Source organism: Panthera pardus, unplaced genomic scaffold (assembly GCF_024362965.1).
Source record: "Panthera pardus isolate Hobbes unplaced genomic scaffold, ASM2436296v1 HiC_scaffold_13, whole genome shotgun sequence".
Taxonomy (NCBI): domain Eukaryota; kingdom Metazoa; phylum Chordata; class Mammalia; order Carnivora; family Felidae; genus Panthera; species Panthera pardus.
In genome coordinates, this window is record NW_026526688.1 from 26,414,801 (window position 1) to 26,437,882 (window position 23,082).

Below are 23,082 nucleotides of genomic sequence, written 5' to 3' on the forward strand. Positions count from 1 at the left end.
CCTCATGATGTTCTCCTAGAACATCTCTGATTATGGGTTGCTCTAATGCTCCCAGCTGGAGCCATTCTTGCCCTCATTTTTGGCCACCTAGGCTGGGAAGAAAACCAGCCCAATCAGGTCAGTGAGATCATTGACCATCCCTGATGTCGGAGGACTGGAGTTAACGCCCGAGTGCCCAGCTTTTCTTTCTCTGTCCTACTCCTTTTTTATTATTGCTATTATTGAGATATAAGTGACATATACCATTGTGGAAATTTAAGGTGTACAACATCCTGGCTTTACACATTTATATACTGCAATATGATTACCACCATAGCATTAACTATACCTCCATATATCACATTCTCTTTTGTGGTGAGAACAGTTAAGATCTAGTGTCTTAGCAACTTTGAAGTTTATAATATAGTACTGATTACTGTAACCTCCATGCCATGCATTAGATCTCCAGTAACTATTTATCTACTAAATGCGGGTTTATATCCTTAAGTGACATCCCTCTCAGCCCCAGCCCCTGCTGACCACCGTTCTATTCTCTATTTTTACCAAGTTTACCTTTTGAAAATTCCACATATAAGTGATATAATCCAGTATTTGCCTTTCTCTGGCTGACTTATCTCAGCATGATAACCTCAGGGCCCATCCATGCTGGGGCAAATGGTAGCATTTCCTGCTCTCTCATGACTGAATAATATTCCGCTCTGTGTATTCCAGTGGAATACTTACGAGCAGGGTCAGGGGAAAGTGGTCAAATTGAACTTGGGGAAAACTCTGTAGACAGAACGACAATGTGGCCCAAAAAGTTAAAAAAAAAAAAAAAAAGAGGGAAAAAGAAAGTGCGCATCACCTTGATGACAAAACATTTTTTTTATTTTTTAAAAAGATGAGCAGCTCATCTGTTATCTCACTATTTCTGTCTCCTTAAAAGATCTATATCAGGATCATCTGTCATATGCATTTTTTCTGTTTCCAGACTGAAAGTGACCATTCTTTGTAAATATCTGTGGAAATAACTATGGAAAAGTGTTCCTTTGGAACCTGTTCAGGTGGAGCTGTGGGGTGTAGGGTACACATGGAAAGAAATGTAGGACGAGTCAAGAAGAGGGTTTAGGAGCGTGTAGGGACATTACCAGAAACGGCACCCCAAGAGGCCCTGGGAGGAAGGTGAAATGACAGGTTTTGGGGCTCGTGCTTAGAGAATTGCCCCCACTTGGAGTCCTTAATGTTTATTTATTTCACCTTGGCATTGCCTTCTTTGTTCTGGTACTGAAACCACCGTGTGGTGGAGGGGACTCTTCACACACCGCCTGGCAAGGGATCATGCACGTTTGTGTTCAGTGAAACCTTCTGATGCCAGTGTGCCTGTGTCAGTGAGCAGGTGCTTCGCAGGGATCCTACAGTGTCTGGGTCATCATTCTCTTTTTTTTTTTTAATTAAAAAAATCTTTTTAATGTTTATTTTTGAGAGGCACAGAGTGCAAGTGGAGGAGGGGGAGAGAGAGAGGGAGACACAGAATCTGAAGCAGGCTCCAGGCTCTGAGCTGTCAGCACAGAGAACCTGGTGCGGGGCTCCAACTCAAGAGCCCTGAGATCATGACGTGAGCCGAAGTCAGACGCTTAACTGACTGAGCCACGCAGGCACCCTCATTCTCTTTTGGAAGAGACTTGCAGCTCCTGGACAGCGATGCCACACCCTGTCATCTCTGGACAGTGCAGGTGATGCTTTTCTAAGAGAAAAATCCACCAGTGAGCACACACCTCTGTAGTCCCTCTCCTTACATTAAGAACATTAATTATTGGACTGTTTACTCCTTGCCAAAATATGGGATAAGATTCTTCCATTTACTGTAATATATCAATATCTTTTAATATGTTCAATCAACCTTGCCAGTTAGGTGTTATTATTCCCATTTCACAAATAAGGAATGAGCCCTTAAAAGTTAAAAAAAAAACCCAAAACCAAACCTTTGTCCCAGGTCACTGGTAAGAAGTGGCAGACCTGAGATTTCGAGCTGTTCTTCTAAGCTCAAGGCTCCCACTTTTCTTTGTTTTCCCACTGCTGGGCTTGATCCCAGGACCCTGGCATCATGATCTGAGCTGAAATCAAGAGTCGGACACTCAACTGACTGAACCGCCCCCATGCCCCTTCTTTCATTCTCAGGAAAGTGGACAACTTCCTTTTGGGGGTGGCTTGTGGTCCTTTTATTATGAATGAGATTGAATGGTCTGCCTGTGGACATAGGCAGTTACCCTTCCCTCTGTGGGGGGCATCCCTGTATCTGCTTGGCCACGTACAGGGCCTCTAAGCACCTTTGCTGAAAGTTTTCATTATTTTCTTGAAATACCCCTTTATAGCACAGCAAAACAGCTGTGCCCTCTCTGAGGCTCGAACTCAGGACCTTCAGATTATGAGACTGACGCGCTGCCCACTGCGCTAAGAGGGCTACAGTGCAATTTCTCAGCATGAGTAATGATGCCTCCTGAAGTGGTAAGCTCCTTAAAGAGAAAGGTGTCAGCTCATCTTCGTAGGTCAAGCCAATGATCGAGTGGATTTGTAATAGCATCAAAAATGTTCTTTTCCCACATCTCCTCCCACAGCAGTAGATTCCTAAGTAATCTAGAAGGTAACTCAGCAAATGATACATGTACTTTGGAAAAATGAAAAGACCTCATTATGTTCATTGTAGCCCATAAGCAGAGGAACCAAAATGTATTAGGCTTGTCTAAAAGAAGGGGTGTATAAGCCTATAGATATTAACAAAAATTAAGTACTTGTCAACTTTGGCACCAGAATCCCTTCTTCCTTGGGTATCGAAAGCTTTTTCATTCTGTAAAAACCAGAGTCAAGGTGCTAGACAGTGGAGTTCAGAAATTATCAAACAAAACTTCTGACTGAAACTAGAGCAATGAGCATACCTACCTGTGGCCGCTCGTCCGAAGCCTCATGATATAACAGTGAAAGGATTTTGAAAGACATAAGTGCAGAGCCCCCGGGGGGCTTAGTCAGTTAAGCGTCCAGCTCTTAGTTTTAGCTTTCAGCTCAGGTCAAGGTCTCGTGGTTTCTTTCTTTCTTTTTTTTTTTTTTTCATAATTTTTTTTAATGTTTATTTATTTTTGAGACAGAGACAGAGCATGAATGGGGGAGGGTCAGAGAGAGAGGGAGACACAGAATCTGAAACAGGCTCCAGGCTCCGAGTCATCAGCACAGAGCCTGATGCGGGGCTTGAACTCACGAACCGCAAGATCATGACCTGAGCCGAAGTCGGATGCCTAACCGACTGAGCCACCCAGGCACCCCAAGGTCTCGTGGTTTCATAGGTTCGAGCTCTGGGTCAGGCTCTGCTGCCAGCGCAGAGCCTGCTTGGGGTCCTGTCTCTCCCACTTTCTCTGCCCCTCCCCCACTCACGCTGTCTGTCTCTCCCAAAATAAATAAACTTAAAAAAAAAAATGACGTAAGTGCAAAAGACAAAGGGAGAGGAGAGAGGACAAATAGCAACAAATCTGGAAGCTGGAAAGCAATGTCATGGAAACCCTGTCTTTGTGGAACCTCCCAGAAACTCAAGAGCTGGTGGCTCCAGATACTTCTGAAAGTAGAGGTGAAGATAGAGCTAAAGACAGAAAATTGGTCTAGTTAGTTTGCTGAAAAATGAGTGAGACCCTTAGGTGGCCTCCCTAAATCCCAGCACCAGGCATATTCTCCTGCCCTCACCGGGAGATGCCTGGAGGTGTCTTCTTTAAAAGGTAAAACAGAAGAAGGTCTCTGGACAAGAAACATCACGTCCACTGAAGGTGGGGAGCCACACTGAAAATGGGGCCACATACCAATGTCCCATGTAAAGCTTCTCTAGCCTTTCCCCTAGTTGGCTCCCAAAATACTGGGAGTCAGGATTGGACCTCAGCCTGAAAGTTCACTGTGTGTGGAGTATGACCAGCTCCAGAGAAGGAGGGCAAAACTAAGGGTACTAGCATCAGGAGTCTCCTCCAAGAAAATAGTGCAGCAAGATCATCCTACAAGGAAGACCACCCGTGAACACAGCGCTCTAGCAAACAGCTGTTTAGTACCTTATGCATAAACATGAGCAGAATGCAGGGATCACTAGACAGTTGAGGAAATCATATAAAATAAAATACAAAGACTTAAACAAATCTGTATTTTTTAAACTTTTTTAATGTTTATTTATTTTTGAGAGACAGAGCACAAGCTGGGAAGGGGCAGAGAGAGAGGGAGACACAGAATTCCAAGCAGGTTCCAGGTTCTGAGCTGTCAGCACAGAGCCTGACATGAGGCTCGAACTCACAAACCATGAGATCATGGCCTGAGCGGAAGTCAGACACTTAACCAACTGAGCCACCCAGGCATCCCACACACCTGTATTTTAATTTTTTTTTTTTAATGTTTATTTATTTTTGAGACCGAGAGAGACAGAGCATGAACAGGGGAGGGTCAGAGAGAGGGAGACACAGAATCTGAAACAGGCTCCAGGCTCTGAGCTGTCAGCACAGAGCCTGACGCGGGGCTCGAACTCATGGACCGCGAGATCATGACCTGAGCCGAAGTCGGCCGCTTAACCGACTGAGCCACCCAGGCGCCCCTTAAAGGAACTTAGAGGAAGCAAAGTTTAGATGAGGGTAAGAAAAAAGTATTTAATTAATATGAATATTCTCAGAGAGATAAGACAATATATTGGATCCATAAAGAAAGAATGGATGATATACAAAATGAGCATTTGGGACACATAATTGATTTCATTCATATAATAGAGTTACATAAGGCAATGAGACTGAATAATTATTACTGTGTATTGTGATGAATCTCACAAACATGATGTTGAATAAAAGAATCCAGACACACAAAAAAGTATATATTCTGTGATTCCACCTATATAATGTTCACCAAAAAAGTCTACAGTGATAAAAGCCAGCATGATGGTTACTCTTTAGAGAGAAGGTGTGGAGAAAGTCTTTTCAGTTTCTAATACAAAAATAAAAATAAAACAGGTTTTATACAAAGGATGGGGAATCACATTGATACTGAATTTCTCAACAGCAACTGCAAGGTAGAAGATAATAAAGCGATGCCCTCAAATTTCTGAAGGAAAGTGACCTCCGTATCCTGCTAAGTTATCAATTAATTGTGAAGTCACACTAAAGATATTTTCGAACATACAAGGTCTTTAAAGATTTACCTTCCTTTTACCTTTTTTCAGGCAAGCAACCAGAAGCTCTCAGAAGCTAGATACACCAGAAATATGCCCAGGAAAAGGGATACAAGAGATCCAGGAAATAGATGCACCAATGGAAGAAAGAAGCAGTGGTAAGTCCCAAGATGGCTGCCAAGAAGAAGCTTAAGGTGACAGGTATGCAGCAAGCCTAGAGAGCTAGCATACAGTGATGTCCTCATGATTAACTGACAGAATATAGAGGGGGAAGATTTACACAATTAGGGAAAGTTTAAGATTAAATATATGTATGTTAGATATGTACTATTGTATATATATTTATTAATTGTTTATGTATATTGTAACTAATATATTATGCACATTATGGAACAAAGTATAAATCAGACAGGATGAAAGAAAAATGAATATACATAAGAATTCTCTTATTTTCTTACCTCACCCTAGTCAGGATCTGACACCACCCACTGCACCCTTAACACGAGGGATAACTTTCTTGTATTGGTTGATCAGATTAGCTGGGGGAGATGGGACCTTGAGGAAATAGGTCACGAGAAAGGTCAACATTGACAACTGGGAGAGAAGATCAAACACTGGTAGGGTCTTGCCGGGCACCACAAGCGGGGTTCTGGGTGGCCCCCACCAGCAAAAGGAGATCACCGTCCTCCATTGCCTGATAGCCAGCGTCTTGGCTGGTTGCGCCATTTATTTGCTTTTTGTCTGTGTGTGTGTGTGTGTGTGTGTCTTTCAGGCAGCAGGCAAAATCTGTCCTTTTGACTCCATCTTGAGTGGAATTCCTCTCAAAAGGTGTGGCTTGAGCATCAGAGAATCATAAACTCTTGGAAAAAGCAATTGCCTTTAAGACCATCTCAGTTATAGATCTCAGTTTACCGGTGAGAATAATTTATACTTCAGAATCTTGCTTACGTCTAGTTCTAAATCCACTTAACATAGCTACATTTTATGAATGCCCAAATGGAGGTACGAAAAGCAAATAGAAAGAATTTTTTTTTAATTTTTAAGTAATCTCCACACCTAACGTGGGGCTGGAATTTACAATCCTGAGATTAAGAGTCACATGCTCTACCGACTGAGCCAGACAGGTGCCCCGCATATATGAAGAAATCTGCTGTGTGTTTAATTTCTTGTCCTAATTGTCTCTCACTGCCTACCCATGCCACCAACTCTCCTGTTTGCCACTGTCCAGGATACAAGGTTTCTCCTATCCATGAGTCTGCAGTTCCTATATAGGCTCTGGGCCGGAGCTGGGTGGGTTCTTCAGAAAACATCCTCTGAAATATGTCTGAAGAGCTTCACAGAGTCTTTGTTATCTAGTAAATAGGCCAAAAATCTGACTGCAGGCACGTTTTCCTTTTTTGTTCCATCAAAGGAAAATAGAGATGAAGACTTTTTATAAGTGCTTATGTCTCATTAGGATATTTTTAAAGTAAAGAGCTTTAGTTATAAATGTTACAGGCAATCTGCCTAAAACAGAGGTATATTTAAGTGGCTAGATTTAATAAATTCCAGTTTACAAATTGAACTCATTGACCATAATTGCTTGCAACAGTTGGCCCTAAACAAAGAGATTAGCATAATTGCGATTGCAACTCCTATTAGCATTTATAAATATGATTAGAGCCAAGCATTGGGCTGAGTTGGAAAGATTCCACTGAAATTTCTCTCATGAAGACATGAGAAGCACATGTTCTCCACCAGGAGGCAGCATCATGATTAGGGGATGGGTCGGTTTGTGACCTTTAACCTCTCCATTTCCCACTTTCTCATCAGCAAAACACTGTGATTATTCAGTATGCACTGGAAAAGAGTACTGGTTGCGAAATTCCACTCAAGATGGAGTCAAAAGGACAGATTTTTGCCTGCTGCCTGAAAGACACACACACACACACACACACACACACACACACACACACACAGACAAAAAGCAAATATATGGCGCAACCAGCCAAGATGCTGGCTATCAGGCAATGGAGGACGGTGATCTCTGAAAGACAGGAAATGCATTCAGAGAGCTCTGCTATTGCCCCAGCTTACTACCTTGAGAGAGCTTTTAAGCTTCAGCCTAGGAGGGGGAGCCCAAAGGAAGGCAGAGCCTGGTGGATTCCTGGAGATGAAAAGATGCAGACGAGAATCCAGGGAGACCAGGCAGCTAGAACGTACAGAATACCAGACAGGAGACCGTGGCACCAAGAGAGAATGCTGGAGATCTGGAGGGGGTCCCCTCGAAGATTCAGTAGAGTTCTCACCATTACACACATGCGAACATACTACCCGATGCCAGAGGAAGAAAGAATATGATAGGATCAGGTAAAGGCACCTGGCATCCCCAAAGGGCCAAGAACATAGCCTGTTCCCGCAGTCGGCCGAGAAAAAAATCAGACGTTTCAGGACACTGGGCAGAGTACCCCTGAAGGTTGTGCCTCAGTAGTGAGAAATATTTAGACCCCGACCAAACACTGACTCAGATCCACCTCATAAATCAGAAAGTAGATCTGAAGAGCTCAAACTGTTTCTAAGTAATTTAATGGCATCCCAGAGCAAAGCTCAAGAAGGGCTATAGGAAAACAAAATATCTCGCATCCAAAGAAAGTAATAACACAATGGCTGGCATCCAATCAAAAACTGCCAGACATTCAAAGTATAAGGAAAATGTAACCCATAATGGGAATAATCCATCAAAACTGACACAGAACTGATATAGATATTAGATTAGCTATTAGACAAGAATATTAAAACAGTTATTATAACTGTGATTCAGATATTAACAAAGTTAAGTACAGACATAAAGAATGTTTTCAGAAAAGCACACCCAAATTGAACTACAGATGAAAACTGCAATATCTGAAATGACGAACTGATGGAATTAATAGATAAAACATTGCATAAGAAGACATTAGTAAGCTTGGAAACATGGCAATAGAAACTATGCAAAATAAAACCCAAAACGAAAAAAATCTGAAAAAAAAATTAAGAGTATCAAGTGGCTTAAGGTATGTGTAATTGGAGTTGCCAAAGGAAAGCAGAGAGAAAGAGAGATGATGGGACAAATATTTGAAGAAATAAGACCAAAAATATTCTCGATCAAATTAAACTTGTGAACCAATGTCTTTATTCCTATTTTTTGCCATCTTTTGGATTGATTTTTTTGTATGTGTGCTTCCTGTATCTTGGTGTCTTGTCTTTTTTCATATGGGTAGAGGTTTTTGTAGTTCTTCATTTGTCAGGTAATTTTGTTTCTCATCCTGAACGTTTTAAGTATTACGCTATGAGGTGATCTTATTGATTGATATCTGCTAGTTTGACAATACTTAGAATTCCGGGCTCCTCCCCAATGTGCCTGCTGACTTATTTTTCAGAGTTCCCAAATAGCTGTTCTTGTATTCTGTCCAGGTTTTATAGTTGAGTTTAGTAGAAAATAAAGGGAGATGTGTGTTAATTTCACATGATCCATAGACTTCTATAATAGGCCCCTTCCTACCCCAATGTAGATGCCCTTTATAATCTCCCCCGCCCCTTGACTATGAGCAGGATTCATAAATATGATGGAATATCACTCCCATGAGTAATATTTTATGATTTTTTGAATTTTGGTGTAGTCCCATAATTCTTTGTATTTCTTTTTTAAGTAAACTCTGGGCCCAACATGGGGCTTGAACTCACAACCCCAAGATCAAGAGTCACATGCTCTACTGACTGAGCTATCCAGGGTCTCAGATTATGTTACTTTATGGCAGTAGGGATCTTGCAAATGTAATTAAGGTCCCTAATCAGTTGACTTTAAATGAATCAAAAGAGACAATTAGATCAGGATGTTCCTGATCTAATTAGAAGAGCACTTAAAAGTTGTCAAAGAGATTCAAAGCCAGATAGATTCTCTGGCTAACCTTGAAGATGCAGGTAGAATGTGGCTGAATTCTGCAGCTGCAAGGATATGAATTCTGCCAACAGCCATATGAACTTGAAAGAAGACTTCAAGCCTCAGATGAGACCTCAACCCCAGCCGAAACTTTAATTGCAGTCTTGTGAGACCCTGAACAGAGAACTCAGTTGAGCCCTGCTTGGATTTGTGACTTACAGAAACTGTGACACAGTCCATAGTTTGCTTTAAGCCTCTGTGTTTGCCATCATTGTTACACTGCAAATATCTAATATACTTTCTCTTACCGGGAACAGCATTGGAAACGAAGTGTAGGTACAAATGTTATTCTAAAAGTGCTGATTATTTCTCAATATGTTTGTTTTTGTTTTTGTTTTTTTAACAAAGCTCTTTGTTGGATTTTCCTTCCTCTGAATTCCCGGTATAGTATTAGAGGGATATCTCTACATTTCAGCTCTTTCTGGCAGAGTTCTATGTAGCAACTCATCTCTGTGCAATCAGAAGCTGCTTTATTACTTTTGTTTCCTTGGCACCTCTCGGTTCATCAAGTTCACTGAGTTTTAGGCAAGAAAAGTTAATCTTACTGTATGACTTTATTAATTATTACATGAATCACCCAACAGGGACAAATAGCGAACCTGGTATAATTAGTAACCTAGAAGAAGTAACCGTTTATAGCCACCCATCAGATAGGCCAAGTGAAAGTCACCATGAACTGACAGGTTCCCCCACTCCCCAAATTCGACAGTTGTCAAAAGAAAGCATGATCTCCTGGTGAGAGATGAGTCATGTCATACCCATCTAATCCACATATGGGGACATGGGACACACAGAAGCAAGAGAGCCTATCTCCTGAGAAAAACCAAAAAACGAAAAACCTCTACTCACATATTTGGAAAACACTAAATACAAACAATCCCCTCTTAGAGATTCACAACACTTAATAAAGTCAATCCAGGTTTGTACAGTAAAGAAACCTATTTAAATTGGTTTATGCCAGAATTTCCCAAACTTATTAGCTATGTATCCTGTCCAGGTTTTATAGTTGAGTTCGCTGGGGGGCAAACGGGTGCGTGTTTAATTCCCATGGCAGACAGAATCATTTCTTTGGCACACCTATTAATCCCTAGAAATTCAAACTTTTTTGCACGGGAAATGTGGATCTACAGATTTAATTTAATTGTGTGTTTATTTATCCTGTCCCCTCTTTCTGATGATATTCCACACTAGGCCAAGTGTTGATAACATGTGAATTGATGAGAAAAATTCCCAGCATAACTACTCTCAAATAGAAATTGCCGCCCCAACCTCACCTCAAGCTAATGTAAAGCACTAAATGCTCCTGAGATAAAACACATCCTCCGTGACTCAGAAATTTCAGGCATCACTGATCAGTCGTGATTTTCACACCAAATTCAACAGACATTGGTTCAGCACCTACTTTGTGCTAGGCTCAGTGCATTTACTGGCATGCCAGCAGCACGTTGGCTTTGCAAGTTCACAGAAGATGTAGCCATAACTCAGCCCCCAGAGGCTTTCCCCAGAGGGGAAAGAAAATGAGCAGCCAGGCTTGAAGGTGACATTCAGCCCCAGTACAGAGAACCTCAAGCAAGATAGTGGGGTGAGAGTTGCCCTGACTGCCCAAACAGGGCCCTGGATGGGACTGGATGGGATAGAGAACTCATGCCCAAAGAGCAAAGCCAACTTATGGCAGATACTAGGTTACACCAACCCCTGAAGGAAATTTCTTCAAATTAAGAGGGGAAAAAAAAAAAGAATAGGAAAGAGAGAATGGAAAGAATAAATTACTTTCCATTTTGCATTGATTCCAAGATGCACATTTTTTTCATACATTAACATCTCTACAGCTTGACATTGGAATGTATCTTCTGATCCAAAACATCTTACAATTGCTGTCCTCCGGTGTCAACGTGACTTGCATGTGCCAACTCGTTCACAGCTGTTGCTGTTGTCATCACGTCAGTGGGATTATGTGTATTGTTGGTACTACATGTGCAGGGCTTAATTGCCGTGTAAAATGTCTTCAGAAAGATTACACCACGATTCGGTCCCGAAAGGAAAACTTACGAGGCGACAGAGCAGTGAGGCATATGTTTGTTATTTGTGAAGTGAATGTTCATTACAGAAGAAATGCTTGCAGTTCCGTTATTTCTTACAAAACCAACCGAGTGCTTTACATTTGCTTCGGAGACTGTGGTCCACGATCGAGCAGCATCACCTGGGAGGTCGTTAGAAATGCCGAATCTTTGGCTCTACCCTAAACCTACTGAATCGGGAGCTGGGTTTTAGCAAAATCCCCAGGTGACTGCGCGTCAGAGTTTGAGAACTGCTTTAAAGGACATAATGTGAAGCTAAATTACACTGAATTATTGAGATGCATGCAAAGCAATGCTCATCGAAAGCCAAGCAGCACAGCTGAAGACGGGGAGACTGTCAGGTGGTGCAGAATCGATGAAAGAAATTTCAACACGAGAGGCCCATGTGACCATTTCGCTCACAGGCAGGGCTGTCATGACACAGTGTCACAGCCTCGGCAGTTTTTTTTCTCTCTTTGGGGTACATAAAGGAATGATATGACTTAAAATGGAGGGCATTTTAGATTCGATTAAAGGTGGCAAAGAATGCTTTTCCAGGGCCATGCAAGAAATTAACATAAAGGGGCGGCTCAGTCAGTCAAGCCTCCGACTCTTGACTTCGGCTCAGGTCATGATCTTGCGGTTCGCAGACAGTGCAGAGCCTGCTTGGGATTCTCTCTCTCTCCTTCTCTTTCTGCCCCTCCCTCCTCTCAAAATAAATGAAAATAAACTTAAAAAAAATTTTTTTAATTTAAAATAAAGGCATTGCCCTCAGTGAGGGGGAACTAGCAGTCAGCAGAACAGGGATAATGGAGCTGGAAATCTGAGAGAATTAAGGACACCAAGAAACTTTTAAGCCCCCTGAACCTGGCTGGGGGAAGGGAGGGCCTGAGGTCCCTGGGGTGCTGCTGGGCATGAGCCATCCTGTCTGCACGCGGCTGTAGCTGTGGGCTCCAGGGCTGCGAAGGACCCTCCAACCAATGACAAAAATGACATTTGACACCTTAGCCTTTCAAGTAATTTTTATATCCACTAGTTTGTATTTTTTCTTTAATAGCTGGTAGTGTGTTTTATCATCTCACCGAGTCTCACAGCAATCCCTGGGGAGATGTGGCATGAGCTGGAATTCTGAAGTTTGGGGTGATACTGTCCTTTCCATGGCAGAGATGAGGAAAATGGGTCCACAATTGCCGTGCTGGTAAATAGCAGAACTGGGATTAGAACTTCAGGCTTCTGACTATACTTTGAAAACTCTAACAGGTGGGGTGCCTGGGTGGCTCAGTTGGTTAAACCTCTGACTCTTGACTTTGGCTCAGGTCATGATCTCGTGGTTTGTGAGGTCGAGCCCTGCATCGGGCTCTGCTCTGACACCTCAGAGCCTGCATGGGCTTCTCTCTCTCTCTGCCCCTCCCCTGTTCGTGCTGTCTCTGTCTCTCTCAAAATAAATAAATAAAACTTAAAAAAAAAATTCTAACAGGAAAACAGGTATTATTAGCATTTTGTGCAAGGAAAAAACAGGTCTCCAAAAGTTCAAGGGACTCGCCCACGCATGGCACTGTGACAGTGTGGGGACTACAGCCCAGTTTTCCTGGCCATCTAACTCGCTGCTCTTTCTTCTATTCCTGACTCCTTGGCAAAAGCTGCTTAGTTATTAGTGATTTGAAGAGCTTTCTGTTATGGCTATAAAGTAAATCGCTTAGCGGCTATGTTAACTTTACTAAAGACAATAGGTATGATTTGAAAATACTGAGGGTAGTCACCAGGGAGGTGTGTCACTCACGGGGACCTTTGAAAGCACTTAGTGCCAGGAGTGTTGTGGGTGCAGAGTCTGCACCTGCCACATCTTTGATCCCCTGCAGCTTCTATATGGTTTTTGTTTTTAATTTTTGAGAGAGAGAGAGAGCATGAGCAGGGTTGGAGCAGAGAGAGAGAGAGAGAGAGAGAGAGAGAGACAGACAGACAGAGGAGCCGAAGCAGGCTCTCTGCTGATAGCAGGGAGCCCGATGTGGGGCTTGAACTCACGAACTACAAGATAAGACGGGAGCCAAAGTCGGATGCTTAACCGACTAAGCCACCCGGCATATGTATGTATGTATGTATGTATGTATGTATGTATGTATGTATGTATTTGCCTATGGAGGTCCAGTCGCTCTGGAGCCATCTTTTCAAAAGGCTACTTGTAGATCTTCTATTGATTCTGCACTTTTGTTGAAAATCAGCGGGGTATATTCATGTGTATCAGTTTCTGCATTCTCTCTCCTCTTGCAGTGATCTATATGTCTATCCACTGCCCTTACTACAGTTTTGCTTACTGTAGCTATCAAGCGTGTCTCAAATTTAGGTAGGCTGATTCCTCCCACTTTATCCTTTTTCAAAGTTGTTTTCAATATTTTCATTCCTTTTCTGTGTGAATTTTAGAATAATTTTGTCATCTACAAAAGTATCTTGCTAGGAGTTTGTTAGGAATTATGTCGAACCTGTAAATCAATTTGGAGATATTCACACCTTTACCAAATTCCATCTTCCAATTTGTGAACACAGTATATCTCTCCATTTATTTCTACCTTCTTTGCCTTTTTATTAGTACCTGTTGCTTTTCACATACAAGTCTTGTACATATTTTGCTAGATTTCTACCTGTTTTTCTGTCTCTCTCTCTCCCTCCCTTTTAGCAAATGGTAAAGTAGTGTGTACTTTAGCAAGTAGTGTGTTTTTAATGTCAGTGCCCCCTTGTCCATCTTTAGTACACAGAGATAAAATTGCTTTTTGTATTGTGATCTTATATCTTGTAGCCTTGCTAAGTACACTCATAAGTTTTAGGAGTATTTTTTAGATGTGGGGAGATTTTCTATGTGAGATGTGCTAGCACCACGTTGAGTAAGTCATGAAAGCGAACATTCTTGCTTCATTGTTTCTCTCCTTCTGATTTCCCAAGTTCTATCGTTTTGTCATTTCTTTCATGTTTGGAGAACTTCCTTCAGCCATTCTCTGAGGGTAAGTCTGAATTTATTTTACAAAAATCAAAGGAGAGGTATAGTCCTTTCTTTATGTATTGTCTGTAGCTCCTTCACCACTCTAGTGGCACAGTTGAGTAATTGGAGGCAATGTTTGTCGAACCCTCTTCCACTCCGTGCATTGGCCCAGATTGCAGACTTTGAGGGCCTCTGTGCAAGGCATTCCATTTCTTCACAGAAATACTCCATGCCCCTAACACTTCTTCCATTCCCACATTTGCCAAGCCGGAAAGTTTCTTGCAACTCCCCGAACACCCCCTATCTTGGAATGGAGGAAGAGAGAGATTACTGCACAATCTTTGCTCAGGTAACCTCACTTCCTGGATCCTGGGGGTCATGCCCGGGCCTCAAAGAGCCCACTCGCTAATCCCCTCTGCGGTGGGCTGACAACTGGTTTCCCAAAGATGTCAGGTCCTCATCTCTGGAACCCACAAAGGTCACCTTATTTGGCAAGTCTTTGCAGATGTGATTAAGGACCATGAGATGGAGAGATCTCATGGAGGGATTATCTGGGTGGGCCCTACGTACAAACACACATTTCCGTATTAGAGAGAGGCAGAGAGAGAGTCTGCACACAGAGGAGAAAAAGGCAATGTGACCCTGAGGCAGAGTGGCCTGGAGTGGTGTTGCCACCAGCCAAAGAATGGAGAACAGCCCTGCCAGATTTCAGGCTTCCAGCTTTCAGACTGTAAGGCAATAAACCTCTGTGGTAATTGGTTGTGGCCGGTACAGGGGATTAATAAACCCTTCTATGACTTATCTATGCAGAGACTATAGATTACGTTTTTAATGTAAATTGATCTGTTGTCAGCTCAATGAATGAGAGGAGGCAGTCACTGATGTTTCTCCCCGCCTTTTTTTTTTTTTTTTACCAACACTCTACTTCCAGGGTGCAATAGGGAAGTATAGGAAGCTAACACATTCTATGGCACCTTATCCTGAGAGGTTGGTAGGGTTTGTTCTCATTTTTACAGGCGGGGTAGTGGTGGCTCAGAGTTTAAGTCACTTAAGTAACAAAAGTGACGAGGCCCCTGAAAGACTTGCGCTGGTATTTAGACCCCGATCTCAAGCCATGTCTCAAGGACGACACTCTGTCCCTTTTAAGGAAGCGCACTCCAATATAGGCACAATTGGTACATCAGTACCCATTTTCTTCATCCGTCTCCTCTCCTCCCCAATTTTGTGACAAAAGACTGCATCTTGGTACAGTGCATTTTACTCTCTGAGATTTGCCGACACCTGCTGACAAATGGAAGAATAGCATAGGGTAAAGAAGGTTTTGTGAAAAGGCGACCGAGCAGCTGCGCAAAGCCAGAGGCCAGAGGTGGACGTAAACTTCACCGAAGAAGACAATGAAGATAAAAGCAGAGAGCACTAGAAAAGTCACCAGGAGCTCTGAGCCCGCCCACTGGTCTCAGGCCAAGCAGTTAGAGCCACAGGACTCCCAGTTGTGCCAGATAAACACTGTATTACCTGTGGGATGGTCTGACGCGAAGTCTCGGGGTTTCTGTGTCCTGGGCAGCATGGAATAGATGATTAGTTTCTTGCAAGACAAGTACTAAACTCACTGAGTAACCCTGGGCAAATTACTGCTGTCCCTTGCCTCTGCTTTCCTGTAGCACGCATATGAGACACATTCTAGAGTTATCCTAACTAAATTCTTAATGATACAAGGCACGTTTAGATTAAGAACAACCATAGACATAAACACACAAACACCACCCCATTTACAATTGGGTCTAAAGACAACCACTACATCTGGCTTTTAAGACAATGAAATACCACTTCACTCCATTAGGTGGAGCCAAAAGATCAGTCGAAGCGTATCTTGGGCCTTGACAAGTATTTTCCAGCAACAATCATATTTGGTGGGATCAGTGAACAAGGTTTTACGAAGCCCATATCCATCCTCATTTGTAGGCACCCCACATCGATCATCCTTTTAGGCATAACTTTCGCCTCCACCAAGTCACCCCCTGTATATAGATGGGAGTGCGGACCACCCACGCCTTGCCTCCCTCCTGGTTATTCTCACCAAGTACATCTCTCTCTAATCTCATCCCTAAAATTGGCAAATCATGGTATCAAAAAACCAAAATATTCCACCTCGTAGATGCTACTTCTACCTCAACCGTGGTGACCTAACAGAGTCAGTCACTCAATCAAGGAAAGAAACTAATGTTTCTTGAGTACCTGCTATATTTCAGGCATTTTCACATGCCATCCACAGATGAACGGATAAGCAAAATGAGCTATATACATACAGTGGAATACTATTCATAAAAAGGAATGAAATTGTGATAAGTGCTATAACATGGGTGAACCTTGCAAACGTTATGTTCCGTGAAATAAGCTAGACACAGAGAACGAATATTACACGACACTTATAGGAGGTACCTGGAATAGGCAACCTCATAGAGACAGGAAGTAGAAGAGAGGTAACCTGGGATCGGGGTGGGGGGAATTATTGTTTAATTGGTACAGAGTTGTGGCAGGATGACGAGAACTCTGGAGAGAGAGCGGTTGAACAACATTGCGAATGTACTTAATGCCCCTGAATTGTACACTTACGAATGGTTAAAATGATCAATATCATATTATGTATAATAAACACATATATATATTTACACAATTTTTAAAAACGTCTGTTTATGTGCCTACCTCACCTACTAGATTACACCTTCCCAAAGGACCAGATTTCACTCATTTTGAGATCCTCACCCCCTAGCCTAGACCCTAACACGTGGAGACCACAATAAAGGGCAGCAAAATAAAAATATACAAAGAGAAGTCAGAGGTTTTAAGTTTATTCCCCCAAAATAAAGGATAGGAGGAGACAAATCTACTGAATGCTTACTGTTTATCGGCATTTTAAAAGTTTCACTCATCCCACACAAGTGTCATGAGCATGTCCTCTGTGTGTCATGTAGAATATGGATTTCTCTGTCCGTTCCGTGGATTGGAAACATACCATCGTCACACTGTCACATAGAGAGAGAAGTGCCAGGTATAGTGTCAGATGGAGCTGTGTTCTGAGAAGAGGGTAAAATGAGGTAATGGAAAGCGTTGAAATGGGGTGGAAGGCCCTTCCTGCCAGGCACGTCAGGACAGTCTCTGAGCAGGAACCATCGAAGACCTACATCGTGAGGAGAGAGCACACGACAGTCTCGGGGAGAGAGTTCCTGGCAGAGAAGAGAAGTGCAGAGGTGCTAAGGAAGGAAGAAGCATGACACGCGAGGGAGACAGACAGGTGGCCACTGAAGCTGGGTCTGGATGGATGAGGAGGAAATGTTAAAGATTCAGGTGGAGAACAAGACGGGTGCCGGGTCGTGTCAGAACTACAGGCCAGGCCAAGGACTTCGTATTCCATTCTGGCGGCAGTAAGAGCTACTGGGAGGCTTCAAGCAGGAGAGTGACGTCATCTGATTCTCGCTTTCTGTGTGGATAATGGACTCTTGGGTGACCAGCCACCAGGCAGACACCAGGTGGAGTCATGATGGTGTTTGGCATTACAGTTTTAGCCACGGAGATGATGGGAAGTGGTTGGATTCAAGATACATTCTGGAAGCAACCCTGTTACAACTTGGATGGGTCGGACATGGAAAGGGACAGAATGGAGTCCAGGACGGCTTCTAGGTTCTTTCCCCAGCAACTCGATGGAAGGGACACCAATGGAGTCAGAAGAGGAAGACTTGTGGAGGGCGATGAAGACTGGCAGAGGTTCAGTGGGGCTCTGGGTTATGTTAAGGTTGAAGTATCCTATTGACCTCCGGGTGGACGTGGCCACATGTAATTCCCAGGGTAAGGCGACAGACCAAGAGTCGTTGGCATATGTGTGAGATGACCTGATGGCCTAGGCAGGGAGGGGAGGACAGGAGAAGGCTGTCCCCGAGCGGGGGCCTGGAGTACTCTCCCACTTAGAAGTCCACAAGGAGAAGAAAACTACAGAGACACGAAAAAGGACTGTGCAGTGAGGGGAATTCCAGACAACTGTGAAGTCCTAGAAGCCTGGAGAAACGTGTTGTCAGAAGGGCAGAGCGCTCAGCTGGGAAATGTTGCTCTGAGGACAGAAGGCTGAGCATGAGGTAGCAGATGGAAGTCACTGGTGAACTTCACGGGGGCCGTGCCTGCAGAATTCCAGGGACAAAGAACTGACTGGAGTAGGGTGGGAAAGGACCCGGGTGAGAGCGCAGGTGCGGTGGCAACTCTTTTGAGACTTACCCTGGTAGGAGGCCAAGTTCTGGGCCAGTCTCTGAAAGGAGAGGTGGGTGGGATCAGGGGACGAAAAAAAGATGGCGGTGTGTACCGTTCTAGCACAGTTGCCATCGTGTAGTGCATATATCCGTAATGCCGATGTCATTGTCTTCGTTTAATGCATGAGAAAACTCAAAGCAGGAAAGTTTATTTCCCACCCGCCAAAATTTTTTTTTAATTGTTTATTTATTTTTGAAACACAGAGAGAGAGAAAGAGTATGAGCGGGCTCATGCCCCAGGAGGGGCAGAGAGACAGGGAGACACAGAATCCAAAGCAGGCTCCAGGCTCTGAGCTGTCAGCACAGAGCCCAACGTGGGGCTCGAACTCACAGATCTCGAGATCATGACCTGAGCCGAAGTCGGACACTCAACCAACTGAGCCACCCAGGCGCCCCTACCCACCAAAATTTTTAAATGAACAAACAGCAAATGCTAGTATTATACAAGACCCAAATTATTTCCTCTAGATCCAGTCACCTCCCATCAAAATACAAAAAAAACAAAGGTTAAGTACCTTTGTTTTCCTGTTTAGCACAATGACACGGTTGAATGCCAAGCAGTGTAAATGGCTGTATTTTTTATATTCCTGTTATTTGTTGACGTGGAACCATTCATTAAATACAGAAAGGTTTTTGTCACATTTTAATCACTATCCCTTGTTTGGTTTACAAGCTGGCAGTCCCCTCCCCCTCCCCCCCCCCCCAGCTTTACCTCTCAAATCTTTTATAGGAAACAACACAAGTTTTTAAGGCATCAGAAATTTCTTGTTGAAGTCCACCTGGGTGGCTCAGCCGGTTACACATCTGACTCTTGATCTCAGCTCAGGTCTTGATCTCAGGGTCATGGGTTCAAGCCCCACACTGGGCTCCATTGCTGTTTTAATTCGTAAAAGTAGTGATCTTCATTCCACTCAAGATTTCAAGGCTCACACAGTCAAATGTTGCCTTAAGAGTTATTTATTCGTGTGTTTAGATAGCAGCCTCTGTATAGCAGGTAAGGTGTTAGATGCAGCAGGAGGTAGACACAAGTTCACGGTGCTCCTGCAGAAGTGGGAAGGAGGTGCCTCAGGAGCACCTCTGAGAACGAGCCAGAGGGTCTGCCAAGGCTTCAGTGGCACAGATCGGAACACCTCCTTCCCAGAGAGCCGTGGATCACGTCCACCGCTCCCAAAGGCTAAGCCCAAAAACTTCCTGTTGGCATTTGCACCACATAAAGCACCCGGTACTTCTGGCATCATCTGCTTGCTGGGCTATGAGATCCAGCTGGCTTTCTAGGGGACTGGAAACTTTTATTTTACGATCCCCATTATAGATCTCAACTCTGCCAGCTATTTCCTCAGGCAGGGCAGCCTCCTGATCAATGTGGACATCAACATCTTTTTCTGGCAGCGATTTTGTACATAGGAATCGCTTTCTGCACTGCGGCCTTTACCGGAGGGAAACCCTGTTTCCTGCAGCAAATGATCATTCGGAGCACCGACAATTGGTACAAACCTGGAGGACCGGGCCGTCCAGGATCACCCGGTGCCTGGTTGTATCCTTTACCACTTTGCCGAGTCTCTGTTTTGCTCCATTCAGCAGGTCTGTAATTAGGTCACCTCTCACTCTGAGGACTTTGAGCCTAGCTTGATTCATTAAATTAGACATCGGAATTTTCGTCTGCTGCTCAGCCTGCTTTTCTTTCTTCTCACAGTAGTCCATCCTTTTCAGTCTTTGGGTTTGCGCAAGACGACCTTTCTCAATGTTGAGCTCTTCCTTTGCATCAATTTCTTCTGCTTTCTCATCAGCTTCTTGTTCAATAAAAGCCATCACATGCTTAATCTGCTTCTGCACATCAGCATTGCTGAGGGCCACTGGCTGGAGAAGAAGTTAGAAGGAGGCGGTGGAAGGAAGGGCTAAATGGTTTTAATTTTGGATAACAAACGTAATTGGTCCTTCTTGGGAAAATGCCACAAACTGTCAGTGCTGGAATGCCACCTGACCGTGGCTCCCAGATGGGGTCCCTCTCTGCTGCTGTCCTCTGGTCGGTGCGCAGCCCCGATGCTCCATTCAACCTGCTAGCATGCGTCTCGGTCATATTCAGCAGAGATAGGGTGTGATTGCCAGGAGTGACTTTCCACAACTGCCATTCAGAGACCGATTTCAACCCACGTCCATTTTGCCAACTCCATCCAAAGCAGCATACAGAGGGCCGGGTTGGTTGGCAATGTGTTTCTGAGGCATTCCCGTGCTGCTCTGGCACCCTGGGGACTTTCTCACTCCCCTGCTCCTTTCTCTGCCTCTGCTCTATCCTGAAGTGTTTTTGTTCCAGCTCAAGTCAAATGGTTGACATTTATAAAGTAAAGATTCTAGGAGGGATACCCTACATAATTCAGGGCCAGCAATGGATGAAATAAATCCCTTGTGTCTTGGTGGGGGATCTGATGCCCAGCGGTAGAGCAGACAGAACGGGCCCCCACGAGAAGGCAGGCTTCAGAGGCAACCTTAGATTTCTTCGCAAAGAAGAAATTCTGCTTCCAAGTGGACTGGAAACGTGATTGATTATTGCTATGGGTTGAATTGTGTCCCCTCCTCGCCCGACAAAAAAAGATATGTTGAAGTCTTAACCCTCAGTATCTCAAAATGTGACCTTTAAAAATAGGGTCCTTGCAGGTGTAATTAACTGCATTAAGATGAAGTCATACCAGAGAAGGATTGGCCCTTAATGCAATATGACCGGTGCCCTTATAAAAGGTGGGAAATTTGTGCACGGACACACAGGGAGAAAGCCACGTGATGATGGACGTAGAGACTGGAGTCATGCTGTCAGAAGCCGAGGAACACCTGGGGCCACCAGAAGCTGAAAGATGCAAGGAAGGATCCTTCCCTCTGCTTCAGAGAAGGCACAGCCCTGCCAACACATTGACTGCAGACTTCTGGCCTCCAGAACTGTGAGAGAATAGATTTCTGTTGTTTTAAGCCGCCCAGTTTGTGTTACTTTGTCACGGCAGCCGTAGGAAACTAATGTAAGAGGTAACTGAAAATTAACAAACTCCAAATGCCAACATTACACAAGAGCACTACAAGAAATAAAAAAGCTGTGGGGACAGCAGGGAGACCTGCATGGCTCAGTAGATTAAGCGTCCAGCTTCAGCTCAAGGCATGATTTCATGGCTCATGAGTTCGAGTCCCAGGGCTCTGTGCTGACAGCTCAGAGCCTCAAGCGTGTTTTAGATTCTGTGTCTCCCTCGCTCTCCGCTCCTCCCCCACTCACGCTGTGTCTCTCTCTGTCTCTGAAAAATGAATAAACCTTAAGAATAATTTTTAAAAAAATCTGGGGGGTAGGGGGTGTTCATAAGCTAGCGTCACGCTATCCTTGTATTTCTTATTCTAGGGAAATGTTAAGAATATACTGCTTTGCCACTTTTCTTCACTGGGCCTATTTACCAATTCAGATGGGAAAATGGACTTTTGCAGTCGTGGGGTCACCTGAGCCTTTGCTCCAAACTCTGGGAACCAAAAAGGACTCGTGTAGAGTCTGAGGGGCTTTGGTTTTCCTAAGAAATAAAACTTGAGCTAAACCGAACCATACAACAGATCAAGTCTGACACGCTTATAAAGAACATGGCTCTCTATCACGGCATAAAATTGCTGAATGACAAACTCAAGCCGTGATTTTTCTCAGTGGATTTTTTCACTTTGTCTTGCAGGTGGGTGATGGGTGACGGTGGCAGAACAGGTTCTACAGAAATGTCTGGCATCCCTTGTTCCCAAGCTTTGAAGCCTCTGCCAAATACATAGAGACGTCACATTTAACATCCTGTTACAAAAATGAGTGGGTGTGAGCTAAGGATTTTGTGCCGGACTGGCACACGGGTAGGCACCCGAAAATGGGAGCCATTGTTCTTTCTTCCTGAAAGATATATAATCTCAATTTTATAAGAGGCAGAATCGTTGCCGAAATTCACCAAACTCTTTAACCGTGCCTATAATCTGCAATTCTGCTGCCTGAATAATAAAGTTTTGGTGTATCTCTTTGTTTCAGGGATCAACGAATGGGGATGAAAATGCTATCAATCTGAGCTCCCAATGCTTCAAGGAGACACCTAAAGAAGAGGAGAGTTAAGTTTTTCTGTCCCACTGCCTCCCAGAGGTAGTAGTTGACCAACCCTGCAGAACACAGATGGGAAAGATGTCCCATACTCTTACCCTCTAAATGGAAGATTGGAAAAGAATATCGAGAGAGGGAAAAGAAGTGGATACATGCGAGCTATGGGTGTAAAGGTAAAAACAGAGCATGGGAGATAGGAAACTGACAGCTCTATACTCTTCAAAATACATACATATATATATATATATATATATATATATATATATATAGCTTATATATATATAGCTTATATATATATAGCTTATATATATATATTTATATATAGTTTATACATATATATAGTTTATATATATATAGTTTATATATTTATATATAGTTTATATATAGTTTATATATAGTTTATATATAGTTTATATATATATATATATATATATATATATATATATATATATATATATATAGTTATGTTAGTCACTTTTATTTTCAAGTGAATTGACCTGATATTTTGTTCCATTTCACTTTAAATTTTAGGGGCGCCTGGGTGGCTCAGTCGGTTGAG

The 23,082-nt window shown here is 43.3% G+C and overlaps 1 non-coding gene and 1 pseudogene across 1 annotated transcript; both read right to left on the minus strand.

Annotated features, from left to right (window-relative positions):
* Window positions 1-2,367: 2,367 nt before the first annotated feature.
* Window positions 2,368-2,440, minus strand: TRNAM-CAU (transfer RNA methionine (anticodon CAU)). The gene has a single exon. It is a non-coding gene; the product is annotated as a tRNA-Met (tRNA).
* Window positions 2,441-19,143: 16,703 nt separating this feature from the next.
* On the minus strand, window positions 19,144-22,691 carry LOC109277235 (V-type proton ATPase subunit E 1-like; annotated as a pseudogene).
* Between the last annotated feature and the right edge of the window lie 391 nt (window positions 22,692-23,082).